Here is a 14,744-nt window from a genome sequence, read left to right on the forward strand (position 1 = left end):
GGGTTCCAGGTGAAATCATTAACATAACAAATGGAAAGGCAGATATGATGAGTCAAGTAAAAGAGCCAAGTGGATTTAATGCAACTTCTTCCTCAAGGGAACTAGGTACCACAATTACAACTATTGAAGTTGAAGAAAGAGTGGTTGATGCAGTGCAAAGTACTCCACATGTAGCTGAGAGGAGAATACAAGGGAACCGGTTAGATCTACCCAACTCCTCTACAAATGAGGGTCAAGTGCCCAACTGAAAACACAAAATTTCTCATCCTCTTGACAACATAATTACCCCTCTAGATTTGGGTGTGCAAACCTGATCAAAAGCCAGAAATTCACTTGCCTTCTTAGCATTTCTTTCCCAAATAGAACCCAAAAACATCAAGGAATCCTTCAAAGATGCAGACTGGATCACAGCCATGCAAGATGAGTTGCATCAGCTCGAAAGGAATAATGTATGGCACCTGGTACCTAGACCCTCAGATCGAACCATCATAGGAACTAGATGGGTATTTAGGAATAAACTTGATGAACATGGAAACACTACAAGGAACAAGGCTAGGCTAGTAGTTCAAGGTTACAATCAGGAGGAAGGAATCGATTATGATGAGACATTTGCTCCGATTGCTCGCATGGAAGCTATTAGAATCCTAATTTCTTTTGCATCACATATGGAATTCACTCTGTTCCAAATGGATGTCAAAAGTACATTTATGAATGAATTTCTTAAGGAAGAAGTCTATGTAAAGCAACCTCTAGGGTTTGAATGTCATGAACAACCTGAATATGTGTTTAAATTGGACAAGGCATTATATGGGTTGAAGCAGGCTCCTCGAGCTTGGTATGTGATAACTAGGGATTATGATGCAATTTACACTCCTTCTTGCTTAAGTTTTGATTAGAAATGTGTACAAAATAGTCCCAAAGGCTCACATGTTGTACTTGATTGCAGGGTTTGGTCAACAAGGTGACAATTTATCAAAAACAAGGCCAAGCTCAGTCTAACAGGATCAGTGCGGCCGCACACCATTCTGTGCGGTCCGCAAATATGAAGTTTAGAGAGAATGCAATTCAGGCAGCCAGGCAATGTGGCCGTAGAGTATTTTGTGCGGACCTCATTGACTTCATTGCGGCCGCACTTGACTTTGTGCGGTCCGCAAAGCTTAAGTTCAGAGAGGTGCTATTTTGGAGGAACCTGGCCAATGCGGTCCGCGGTCCATTTTATGCGGATCGTAATAGAAGCCACCGCGGCCACAGAGCATTTTTTACAGTTCGCGGGAGGAAACTTCAGAGAGCAGATTATTTAGCCAAGAGCCTTGGTGCGGCCGCACTCGATTTTGTGCGGTCTGCACTAGCACTGCAGGGGTATTTTTGTCCAGAATTTTCAGCCTTGTATAAATAGTTTCTTTTCCCATTTTTAGGTCATCAGTTGTATTTTGAGACAGAGCTGCGCTCGTGAACACTTCTTCTTTTCCATTTTGAGTAATTTTAGCTTAATTTCATCATTGAATCTTCAAGTTTTATCTAGTAATTAATTATTATGGGCTTTTCTTCATCTATTTCTTTGTTTTCTTCTATAATTATGAGTAGCTAGATCCATTAGCTAGGGTTGTGGCTCAACCCTAGTGTGGGTAATTGATGGGTCTTGTGTCTTGATGCTTGATTGTCTATGGGTGTTTGATATTTGGACTAATTTAGGGTTTTAATATTGAATTAGTGGTTACAAACACTAGTTTATGCCTAGTTGACTTTGACTCTTCTTGAGAAAGAGAGCCTAAGTCTATGAAATTGGTCCAACAAGGAATTAGGGCATATTCAGGAGATTGATGGCCCCAATTAAAGGGTTTAACCTAGAGATAGTAATACCCGACTTGAATATTAATTGCTTGTACAAATTATCATACCCAATTGGTATTGAGAAAGTCAATTCGAGCAAAATCACTCAAACTACCGAGAGGTATAAAGTGAGTAGAATCGTGCAATGGTTATATCATACTCCCCAAATGTGACAATCTAGCCTTAGACTCGAGAATTCGTCAATTAACCATCTAGGAGAAAGTCACTACCCTAGTGCCTTTTACCTATTTGGACAACTTTTATTAGTTTGATCTTAGCTTTACTTAGCTTAATTTAGCATCTTAGTAGTATAAAATTAGAAGTAAAATCAAAACCAACAATGTTTAGAAGTGCAATTAGGAACAATTACACAACTCCAATTTAGATAGAAACTCAACTCCAATCTCTAGCTCCCTATGGAAATCGATCCCGATCTTCTCAGGTAAAAGATGCTTCGACCTCTCTTGCTACTTTGTAGTAGTACAGGGTTGGCCTCGATCACTTTTTGGCGCCGTTTCCGGGGAGCTAATGCTTTTGGCTATCTATCTAAATAGTTTTGTGTATTGTTCTTCTTTCCTTCTATGTTACTAATTTGTGTGTGTCACAACTTCAGGTACAAAATGGAAGCAAACAACAATGACCCTCTTTGAAATGTGATTGCGAGGGAGGAGGTAGATGATGTCGGAGATGATGAGGTACCTCTTGTGCCTCAAGGACAATGTAGAGGCCGCTAGGCCAATGCTAATGCCAAAGAAAATATTCCAGACCCTCCTTCGCCACCTTCAAGAGTGGCTCTTCGAGTGATTCCAAACCAAGGCTATGCAAGTGCAATTGTCCCACCCCGAATTCGGGCAGGCAATTTTCAAATTACCAATGTGATGCTGACATTGCTGGAGCAGCGTGGGTATTTCACGGGCGCTGCCAATCAAAATGCTTACAAATATCTCAAGGGTTTTGTGGATACCTGTTGGGGGAGCAAGCAAACAAATGTGTCCGAGGATGAACTTCGGTTGAGACTTTTCTCATTTTCACTTAGAGGGAAGGCATTGGATTGGCTTGAGCGAATTCCCAACCATTCCATCACTACCTGGGATGAGTTGGTGGACAAGTTCATTGCAAAAATTTTCTCATCGGGGCATATGGCAGCATTAAGAGATGAGATCTTGGCTTTCAAGCAGGAGCCCACTGAACCATTGCATGAGATTTGGGAGCGCTATAGAACAATGGTAAAGGAATACCCCAATAATAATATGATTGAGGCGATGATCCAATAGACTTTCTACCAAGGCATTAACACAACAAACTAGTGCATAGTGAACCAACTTGCTGGGGGCAACTTCATGAAGTTGTCTTATGATGAGGCTTGTGACATTCTTGACGAGATGGCTGCAACTTCTTCTGCTTGGCAAAGTAGAGCCAATATGCCCCAGGGTGACCCTATAGTCACTCATTTGCACAAGGAGTTATATGATCATGGGCAGACTATAGCTGAGTTGACAACTACGATGAACCAACTATCAAAGGTACAGTTGCAACAAGTTCAAAATCCTCGCCAAGTGAATGCCATGGAGGGTGTCAACATGCTAGTAAACAAAAAAAGACAAATAGGTCAACAGAACTAAGGGAATTCGGAGCAATTTGATAATGACTGTGATAGATTCCAAGATGACAGTTATGATGGGCAAAATAAAGAGGTGCAATACGTAAACAATTATCAAGGACAAAGGGACAATTCTTCCAACCAAAAACAATAGAGACCCCAAGGTAATTGGGGCAATCAACAACAACAAGGCAATGGTAATTGGGGCAGCAACAACCAAAATTTCAACTGGGGCAATCAGAATAACAATCAGAACAATCAGGGTAATTGGAATGGGAATAACAACAACTGGGGTGGAAACAACAATCAAGGTGTGTGGAACAATGGCAATCAAGGAAACCGGGGGCAAGGCTTTCAAAGGCCCCTAATGTACCAACAACCGAACAATCTGCTCCTATTTCCATCCCAAGGTCCTAGTTCTTCTAACAATGATATGGGGAGAATTGAAATGATGTTCGAACAGATATTGAAAAAGAGTGCGGATTTCGATGCTCAGTTGTCTTCCCACAATACTTCAATTAGAAATTTGGAGGTGCAATTAGGCCAAATCTCACAGTCTTTGAATACTCGCCCTAAGGGGGCTCTACCAAGTGATATGGTAGTAAACCTGAAGGGTGGGAACAACCATATTATGGCGGTAACTACTAGGAGTGGGCGAGGCGGTGATATGAATGCCTCCAAACAAAAGCAAATTTTGAGTGATGAAGTTTAGTTGCAAGAAGATGAAGTTCCTTTGGTGGTTGAAAATGTGATTGATGAGAATGTGAATGAAGAAGTGAGGATTGGTATTCAAGATGCCGAGGTGGAAACTCAAAATGACATGAACCCATCTAGGGAACACATAATAGACATGCCAGAGCCGATTGTGCCTAAAGCAAAGGCTCCTTTGCCAAGGCCACCTCCACCTTATACTCAAAGGCTCGCGAAGCATAAAAATGAGAATCAGTTTTAAAAGTTCATTGATATGATGAAGAGCTTATCCATCAATGTGCCTTTGGTGGAGGCTTTTGAACAAATGTCGGGCTATGCTAAATTCATGAAGGACTTGGTGACAAAGAAATGGTCCATAGATTGTGAAACTATAAAGATGACCCACCAAGTTAGTGCAATAGTGCACTCAATGGCCCTGAAGCTTGAAGATCCCGGTGCTTTTACCATTCCTTGCACCATTGGGAGTGCAGACTTTGCTAAGGCTCTCTGTGACTTAGGGAAAAGCATTAACTTAATGCCCTACTCAATTTTCAAGACTTTGGGTATTGGGTAACCGAGGCTAACTTCCATGAAATTGCAAATGGCGGATAGAACGATGAATAGACTATTGAGTATTATTGATAATGTGCTTGTCCGGGTGGACAAATTTATCTTGCCAGCTAATTTTGTGATCTTGGATTGTGAGATGGATTATGAAGTTCCAATCATATTGGGGAGACCTTTCCTTGCTACTGGGAAAGCCTTAGTTGATGTGGAAGCGGGGGAACTCACCTTTCAGGTGGGTGATGAACAAATGGTCTTTCATGTGTGCAAGTCAATGAAGCAGCCCAACAGTTGCAAGGTGTGCTCTTTTGTGGACCTTGTCACAACAATAATAGTTGATGATACCAGTGCAATAATCAATGTGGAGGACCCTCTAGAGGCTATATTGTTGAATCTTGATGTCAATGATGATGAGGGCCGAGTGGAGTATGTGAATGCTTTACATGGGATGGGCTCTTACTCTTATCAACCTAGAAAACTATCTTTGGACCTTGAGAATAGGAAGACTCCACCAACAAAACCTTCAATTGAGGAATCTCCGGTGTTGGAGTTGAAATCATTGCCTCCACATCTCAGGTATGAGTTCTTAGGCCCTAGTTCTACTTTGCCAGTTATTTTTTCCTCTTGTCTTACTAACATGTAGGTTGATGCCACATTGGCGGTGCTTCAAAAGCGGAAAAAGGCAATTGGATGGACTTTACCTGATATTCGGGGGATAAGCTCCACATTCTATATGCACAAGATTATTTTGGAAGATGATGCAAAGCCCTCCTTGGAACATCAAAGGAGGTTGAACGAGGCAATGCAAGAAGTTATGAAAAAGGAGGTGATCAAGTGGTTGGATGCCAGGGTTGTGTACCCCTCTTTGATAGCTCTTGGACTTCGCCGGTATAATGTGTACCGAAGAAGGGTGGTATGACCATGGTTGTAAATTCTCAAAATAAGTTGATTCCTACCAGAACCGTCACAGGTTGGATGGTATGCATGGACTACCACAAGTTGAATAAGCTGACCCGCAAAGATCACTTTCCATTGCCTTTTCTTGATCAGATGTTAGACTGACTTGCTGGGCATACCTTCTACTATTTCTTGGATGGGTATTCTGGGTACAACCAAATCTTGATTGCTCCAGAAGATCAGGAGAAGACCACATTCACTTGTCCATATGGCACCTTTGCCTTTTCTTGGATGCCTTTTGGGTTGTGTAATGCACCAGCTACATTTCAATGGTGTATGATGGCCATTTTCACCGATATGGTGGAATATATTTTGGAGGTGTTTATGGACGACATCAGTGTTGTGGGTGATTCATTTGATAAGTGTTTGAAAAATCTTGATAGAGTTTTGGCCCGTTGTGAAGAAACCAATCTTGTTCTTAATTGGGAGAAATGTCACTTCATGGTGGAAGAGGGCATAGTTCTTGGGCATAAAATTTCAAAGCATGGTATTGAGGTAGACAAAGCAAAAATTGATGTAATTTCAAGGCTCCCTCTCCTACCTCTGTCAAGGGAGTTAGAAGTTTTCTTGGGCATGCGGGGTTCTACCGGAGATTTATCAAAGACTTTTCGAAGGTAGTGAACCCTTTATGCAAGCTATTGGAAAAGGATACCAAGTTTGTGTTCGATAAGAGATGTATGCAAACCTTTGAACTTCTCAAGCACAAGTTGACCACCACTCCTATCATTACCGCACCTAATTGGAGCTTGCCCTTTGAGCTCATATGTGATGCGAGCAATGTTGCAGTTGGGGCAGTTTTAGGTCAAAGAGTGAACAAAATGTTTCATCTGGTGTATTATGCGAGCAAGACAATGAATTATGCTTAAGTGAACTACACGGTAACCGAGAAAGAACTTTTGGCTATTCTGTATGCAATGGAGAAATTTTGGTCGTATCTCATGGGTGCCAAGGTCATAATCCATGTTGATCATGCCGCACTCCGGTACCTGATTACGAAGAAGGATTCCAAAGCTAGACTCATGTGATGGGTATTGTTACTTCAAGAGTTTGATTTGGAGATTGTGGACTGGAAGGGTAGTGAAAACCAAGTGGCGGACCACTTGTCCCGCTTGGAGGAGGAGGGGAGGACTCGTGATGGCCTAGAGATCAATGATTCATTCCATGACGAACAACTCCTTTCGGTGTCGGTGAATGGTATGTCATGGTTTGCGGACGTTGCTAATTTCCTTGTAACTGGTATAATCCTGTGTGAGCTCTCTTCTAACCAAAAGAAGAAGCTCAAATGGGATAGTTTGGATTTCTACTGGGATGAGCCGTACTTGTTCAAGATTTGCATGGATGGTGTGATCTGAAGGTGTGTCCCGGAGGAAGAGCAATTGAGTATCTTGGAGGCTTGTCATTCCTCTCCCTATGGTGGCCATCATGGCGGGGCGAGGACGGCTTCAAAAGTTCTTAGTTGTGGGTTTTATTGGCCAACTTGGTACAAAGATGCAAATGAACTTGTGAAGAGGTGTGATGAATGTCAAAGAGCGGGTGGAATTTCGAAGAAAGAAGAGATGCCTCTCAATACCATTCTTGAGGTTGACATTTTTGATGTATGGGGCATTGATTTTATGGGCCCGTTTGTTAGCTCGTGTGGGAACACATACATTTTTATGGCGATTTACTATGATTCAAAGTGGGTTGAGGTCGTGGCTCTACCCAGTAATGAGGCCCGGAGTGTTGTTGCATTTCTCAAGAAGAGCATTTTTACAAGGTTTGGCACTCCTTGTGCAATCATAAGTGATGAGGGTCGCATTTTTATAATAGAGCTTTTGACAATTTGCTTGCAAAGTATGGTGCCAACCACAAAGTTTCTACTCCTTATCATCCTCAAGCGAGTGGCCAAATTGAAGTCTCAAACAGGGAAATCAAGAGTATATTGTCAAAGATGGTCAATGCAAATATGACCGATTAGTCAAAGAAGTTGGATGATGCTCTATGGGCTTATAGGACTGCTTACAAGACTCTGATTGGTATGTCTCCGTATCGGTTGATGTTTGGGAAAGCTTGCCATCTACCGGTTGAGTTAGAGCACAAGGCCATGTGGGCTTTGAGGAAGTTAAATCTTGAATGGGATGTGGCAGCAAATCTTCGTGTGGAGCAGCTTAATGAACTTGATGAATTCTGATTCCATACCTACTCCATTTCAGCCGTGTACAAGGACAAGATGAAGTACCTTCATGACAAATATGCTCGTGACAAGGAGTTCAAAGTGGGTGATTTGGTTCTCTTGTTCAACTCTCGGTTACGTCTATTTTCGGGTAAGCTTAAGTCAAAATGGAGTGTACCTTTTGAAGTAGTATTTGTGACCCTGTTTGGTGCACTTGACTTGAAGAATAAAAATGGGGAAGTTTTCAAAGTGAATGGGCATATGTTCAAGCATTACTTCCACGTGGTGACACTTCTTCATCTCAAATGATTTGATGGTAACCTGCGTCGTGCCACGACGTTAAATCAGGCGCTTCTTGGGAGGCAACCCATGTGTTTTTCTTCTTGTTTTTCTTTGATTTTCATTGTAGTGTAGGATTTATTATTGAACTGACTGGTTGTGAGATGTTGTAGGATTGTGTTGATGCAGTGCAGGAAAAAGTTGGAAAATGCTCACTCTCTGAAAATGGCAATGCGGACCGCACTCATTTTGTGCGGCCGCAAAGGCCTTTGTGCGGGGGCAAGAAATCAATGCGGACCGCACTGGTGATTTGACAAAAGTTGGGGTTCTCTGAAGTTTACCACCGCAGCCGCATTGCATTTTGTGTAGTCCGGGTGGTCCACTGCGGCCGCATTGCATTTTGTGCGGTCCGCAGTGGTCAATTTGTCAGTGCCTTGTAGTTTTGAGCACCGCAGACTGCAATGCAATTTTGTGCAGTCTGCGGTGGGTAGGTGAGCTGGGGCCCAGGACCTTTTTCTATAAATAGGACCTGATGCCCTCCTTTTGAACATTTTGAACTTTCTCATCTCAGAAGTAAAAAATTCACTGCTCATCTCTCTAATCTGCACGTTTTTAACTGCTAAAGTTCACTAATCAACTCTGCACCTCATTTCTGGTAATGTTAACTTCTTCTTAATATTTCAATTTTATCATTTTCTTTGAATTTTTGTTTTTTCTTATTTCTTCTTCTTTCCCTGTCCATTTTCTTTCAAGTTTTTAGCATAGGTTAGTTAAACTACTGTGTTAGTTAGGGCTAGGTAGTTAAAACATTGTACCAACACTTAGGGAAGCATTAATAGGTGCATAATTGGACAAAAATCGAGAAAAACATGAACCCTAGGTTGGTATTGCTACTGGGCATTCAGTGCGGACCACGGTGGATTTTATGCAGTCCGCAGTGTCCCTGTGCGGTCCGCAATGCTATTTTGTGCGGATCACAATGACACTGAAGGCTGACTATTAAGGATCGCGGCCGCAATGGATTTTGTGCGGTCCGCGGTGCCTCAATGCGGATCACAATTCCATTTTGTGCGGTCTGCAGTTCATAGATTCAGAGAGTGGGTAGTCTAAACCCCACCTCTGTATGGACCGCAATAGATTTTGTGCAGTCCGCAGTAGCTCCTTTGTGGCCGTATTGCATTTTGTGCGGTCCGCACTCTACAATTTTAAACTGTCTGCAACATATTTTTTCTGCAAACTTTGCATTTCATTGTTTCTATTGATACTAACAAAGCATAACTGTCGCACCTACTTTTTCCGCCCCCGCGAGGGTGCGTAGGAGTTTTCTCCAATTGAAGGACAGTCGAAACTGGATTTATTTAATTATTTCAGAGTCGCCACCTGGGAATTTTAAGGCGTCCCAAGTCACCAATTTTAATCCCTGAATCGAGGAGAATATGACTCTGTTTGTTATTCTGCGAATCAGAAATCCTGAGTAAGGAATTCTGTTAATCCGGAAGAAGGTGTTAGGCATTTCCGAATTCCGTGGTTCTAGCACGGTCGCTTAACTATTTTTATTATTGGCTTAATTATCTTGATTTTACTAAATACGTTTTTATTGCATGATTTTACTACCGCTTTTTACTTATTGTTTACAATTATATGGACGAATTACGCGTACGGATATTCGTATTATATATTTTTTATAAGTACCAGGGATTGTGCCACGCGTACGTGTACACAATAAAATTATCCATGTTATAGTTTTTTTTTATATAAAAAAAAATATATATTCGAAAATCAAAAATAAAATCAGGAACATCATCACCCCTTTTATTTAGATAATGAACTGCACACCTCGGGCTATATGAAATTATTTTAACACCTTTGGAAAAATCCTTTAAATATTCGCTCGAAATTGCGCGAACGCATCCCTAATTGCGCAGAACACTTGTAATGGTATATGGATTTTCCACAAATTGTTTATTTTATTCATATATTTTTTTTATATGTGAAAAATCATGAGAATTCCCATTTTAGAGGCCTTTAAATTCTTTGAAAAGAATTCACAATCTATTAAAGGTTGCCCGTCGATTATAGTTTCCGAGTTTATATTCATTCCAACTATTCAAATTCAAAGAAGAGAATAAAAATATGATTAATACTATTTTTAACAAATATAACATATATATATACCAAAGAATGAATTGTATATGAAACTGAAAATGAATTATAAAGGAAAGAATATTTTTTCAAGAACTTTTATTATTTTCATTTAGTGCAAGTTCTATTCCTAATTACCATTGATATAAAGTTTTGCAATTTATGTTCGTACATCTCATATATTTACTTTTAATCTAACATGCCTAATTATTTTGTTGATTCTGCTTATGGTTAAATGTAAGATATATATATATATATATAATCAATCCGATTAGATTCTCAATTTATGAGAACCCTTGTTGCTAACTTTCACATTATAACATTCCTAGGCCATTTGTTATTTTAAGAAAGAGAACAAATTTACCTAATTGACTTAATAAGTAATTTTGCATACAATATTATTCGCCCTATTTTTGACGTTTGCAAACATAGCGGAGGATACTAATGCAACTTCCAACTATTGATGTTAACCATAATCATTATTACACCATATATGAATAAAATGCAACCCATCATTAACTAGATTTGAACAAGAACTAATTAACTAACAGAATAAACTAATAGCATATTTTCCTTTATATGTCCATATTATGCTATACCTAGCTAAGAATACCATAAAGTTTAAATAATGGCCAACTTTACGCCAAGTTTCCTATCTTAACCATTCAATCATAACTATACTTTAATGAAAATTTAGAAATTTAACCTTGTTACAACACTTATACAGACTGCAATAAAGGACATTTAACTTACAGTCATCCTGTCGACATATACTACTTATTTGATCAAGAAACAAAACTGAATTTTTAGCTAAAGAGCTCAAATGAATAGAAAGTAATATTACAACTCAAACTGTATTTATTGTCATGTTGAAACCCATCACAACATAAGTTTAAAAGATGTGTACCTGGCAATGAAGGAAGGAGTTAAAATTTCAGCAATAGCAGCAGTAATAAATTCAGCAGAATAGCAGTATTTCTACAGATTTGAGCAATAATACGACCCGAGGAAACCAGATGCACAGTACAGTATTTTTTAAAGACACTTCAGATTTTAACTGAACAGTGGAATCAAATAAAGTTGAACAGATTCAACAAAAGAACAATATTTCAGATTTCAGTTTCTTTTCAGTTTCAAATTCCCATTTTTCTGATTTTCTGTTTCTGCTGCTGTATCTGTGTGTGTGTGTGTGACTGTTCTCTTTTGTTTCTTTTCTGTTTCTTTTTCCTCTTCAGATTTTCATTTTTGATTTCCTGCTTGATTTTCCATACTCAAATCTGACTTTTCACTCTTTTAAAATCTGCTAAATCAGATTTTTCTTTTGAACTACTGATTTTCTCTCTTTCCTTTCTTTTCTGTCTGAAAACTCCTCTTTCAAAATCTCTCTAAAAAAAAACTGATCCAGTCTCTTTCTGAAAACTCTTTTTCTTCAGATTTTTTCTTCCTCTCTAAATCTCTTAAAGTCTGTCCCCATTAAGCTGTCCAGCTCCCTGTATTTATACAGGGCTGGTCCTATACTTTAAGTGCTTCTTGGACCCCGTTTTTCTTTTAAAATCAGAAAGTTCCATTACAAACTACTTTTTCATACTTTAAATGATCCTATCCTGATTTTAAGCAGCCCCATTACCCTTTGTTTCCCATTATCACTTTAAATAATAGCCACTAACTTTTCACTTTCAGCCCATTATGCTATAATGTTACCTTACTGTTCTGTCCCAAAAATGTCCCAGAAATCCTACTGTGATTACTATTATTACTGCTGTCAAATTTAAAAATACAGATTTTTAAAATCTGTTCAAACCTGATTATTAATCTGATTTAAGACAGCTACAACTAATCCTAAAGTTTGGACTGAATCCTAACTAAGAATGTAACCTTCTAACACAATTACATCTAATCAACATTTGTAAAATCACACTGAATTTAGAACTAACATCATAACAACATATCAATGAAATCATTATAACAATTCAGACTGGACTTAAACATTGAATCAAGATCAAACATACACAGGAGCATTGTCAATATACTGACAATGCCCTGTTCAGAAAACAATATATACATATCATACATTTGCATTTACTGATTTGCAAACAAACATGATTTAATTGACAAATATTAATCAGTAGACTATTTACAACATTTGTCCATAACCAGTCTAAAACAATAGAGGCAGACTGTTTCCATTAGCATTATCATAAATGAGAATTCACAATATAACTAATCGACGAACTTAATCGAGTCGATTACTCACATTGTAAATAATCATGAACAACAGAAACAATTTCATATTTTGAGCATATAGACGGGTATGAGACAAAAAATGACAGAATTAATCAAAACAAAAAATGTAGAAAATTAACAAGTTATTAAAACAAACGAAAATACATACAGAATACACAAACAGAAATAGAACAGTACCTCTGGATTTTAATCAAACTCGAATTCAACTTGGCTTCGGATTTTGTTTGAAATCAAACAGACCTTAGTCGAAGTATTTTCCACTGAAAATACTTTGACTAAGGTCGATTAAACCTCAATCTTTCGTCTGAAGTGAACAGAATCCAAAAATCTGGTATTTCTAGGGTTCTTGAAGGTTCGATTTTGGACTTAACCATTTCTGGTCAGATTCGAGGGGGACCAAATATGACACAAGGGTGAGGGTAGCCTAGGGGTCATTTGGTGTCAGTTTAGAACGGATCTGAGTTTGTTCTTGTTTGGTCCGAATCTTCAAAAGAAGATTCGAAAAGCTCAGAACTGATTCGAGCCAAACAAACATCAGATCCATAACAAGGCATGCTAGGGGGTACTATGGTGTCAACTAGGGGTTGTTTCGTTTAGATCTAAACTCGGCTCGAATCTTCAAATGAAGATTCGAGAACCTTCAAGCAGATTCGAGCCAAGTGGCTAGCATATCTGGATAGAGGATTTTCAGGGGGTTCTAGGGTGTTATTTTGGTGACCGGCAGCGTTGTTGCCGCCGGGTTTCAGACGGTGGGATTCTAGGGCGGCTAGGGTTAGGAGTGGGGTTTGGGGACGATGATGAACAGTGAGAGGAGGGGGGTGTTTAGTTAGGGGCCGGGGTATGGGCTTGGGCCTTATATAGGGGTGGGGTGGATTGATCTCATCCGTTGGATCAATTAAGATTCACGGTTGAGATCAATCCACTTAACCAAACGTTGTCGTTTGGTCTTAGTTCAGGGTCAGCCTGGATCGGGTCATTGGGTCGGGTAAGGGCTATGGGTTACGGTTCGTGGGATCGCAGCCGTTGGTTGGCTTTGATCCAACGGTCTTGATAAAGTGTGACCAAACGTCATCGTTTGGTCTTGGCTTTGAATTGGACCGGATAGGCTGTGTTGGGATAAGGCTGTGGAGGGTTAAAATAGTTTGGGCCTGATTTTTTTGTTTAAGATTTTTGGCCCAAATCCGTTTTACCCACTTAATTTCCACTTCTTTTAATTTCTTAATTAAATTCCTAATTATTAAATTCCTAATAAAAACAAAATTACCATTACAAAGATAAATTACCTATTAATACACAGACAAAACATTAATCACATAGTGAAATATTAAAACTAGAACAGACACATATTTTTGTGATTTTATTATTTATCTTTTCAAATATATAATTAAATCCTATATGCATGCAACATGTATTTTATTTTAATTTTCATTTTATTATGACAAAGTAAACATTTACGGACATAAAACAAATATTTAACACCATGCAAATTCAAAAATTACACAGTAAAAGAAATTTATTTTATTTTTTGATTTATTTTGGGAGTAGTTTTCGTGAGGCAAAAATCACGTGCTCACAGCTGCCCCTCTTTGTGCGGAAACTCGAAGCGTTTTCGTGCAAAGATAAAGTGAGCGAATACGAGCAATTTTTACCCGTTCAAATATTCCGTGGGAAGCATTTTTTGAAAGATTTGACCGAACCTCTGCTTCAAAGGTTTCCTACATATCCTTGGCTATAAAGGAATCAGGTCATTGTAGTTCGGGAAGTTGGGTAGCTGGGACTACCGTGGGACTGTGATGTTACTGCTGCTTCGTGCTGTTTTTACTGCTTGCTGACCTCCTTGTTACACCTTACTTCAAAGGTAATACAAAAAAAAAAAAAAACTAAACTAGACTATGGTACATAAATTATAAAATCTTATCTAGATCATGCCCTTGCATTTCTTGTTGTCTTGATATCTTGGTGACTCTTGGGCATTTGACTTATTTCGTATTCCTTTCATTGTGTCCCGTATTTTCTTCATCTGTTTGGGACTCTTGTTGTTTCTTGCTGGGGATTTTGTTGGACTCCTCTGCTTTATTGATTCTAAATGTGCTCCTTTATCATATGAGCGGGCTTTTGATTTCAACACTTCAATTGTATTCCCTCGTTCTCCAGGTGGGTGCCTGACTGCTTCTTTTCTTTCTTCATCCTCATTCTCCAGGTGGACGCCTGACTTCTTTTAATTCTTCATCCTCATTCTCCAGGTGGACGCCTGACTTCTTCTTTTCTCATCCTCATTCTCCAGGT

This window comes from Nicotiana sylvestris, chromosome 12 (assembly GCF_000393655.2).
Source record: "Nicotiana sylvestris chromosome 12, ASM39365v2, whole genome shotgun sequence".
NCBI lineage: Eukaryota > Viridiplantae > Streptophyta > Magnoliopsida > Solanales > Solanaceae > Nicotiana > Nicotiana sylvestris.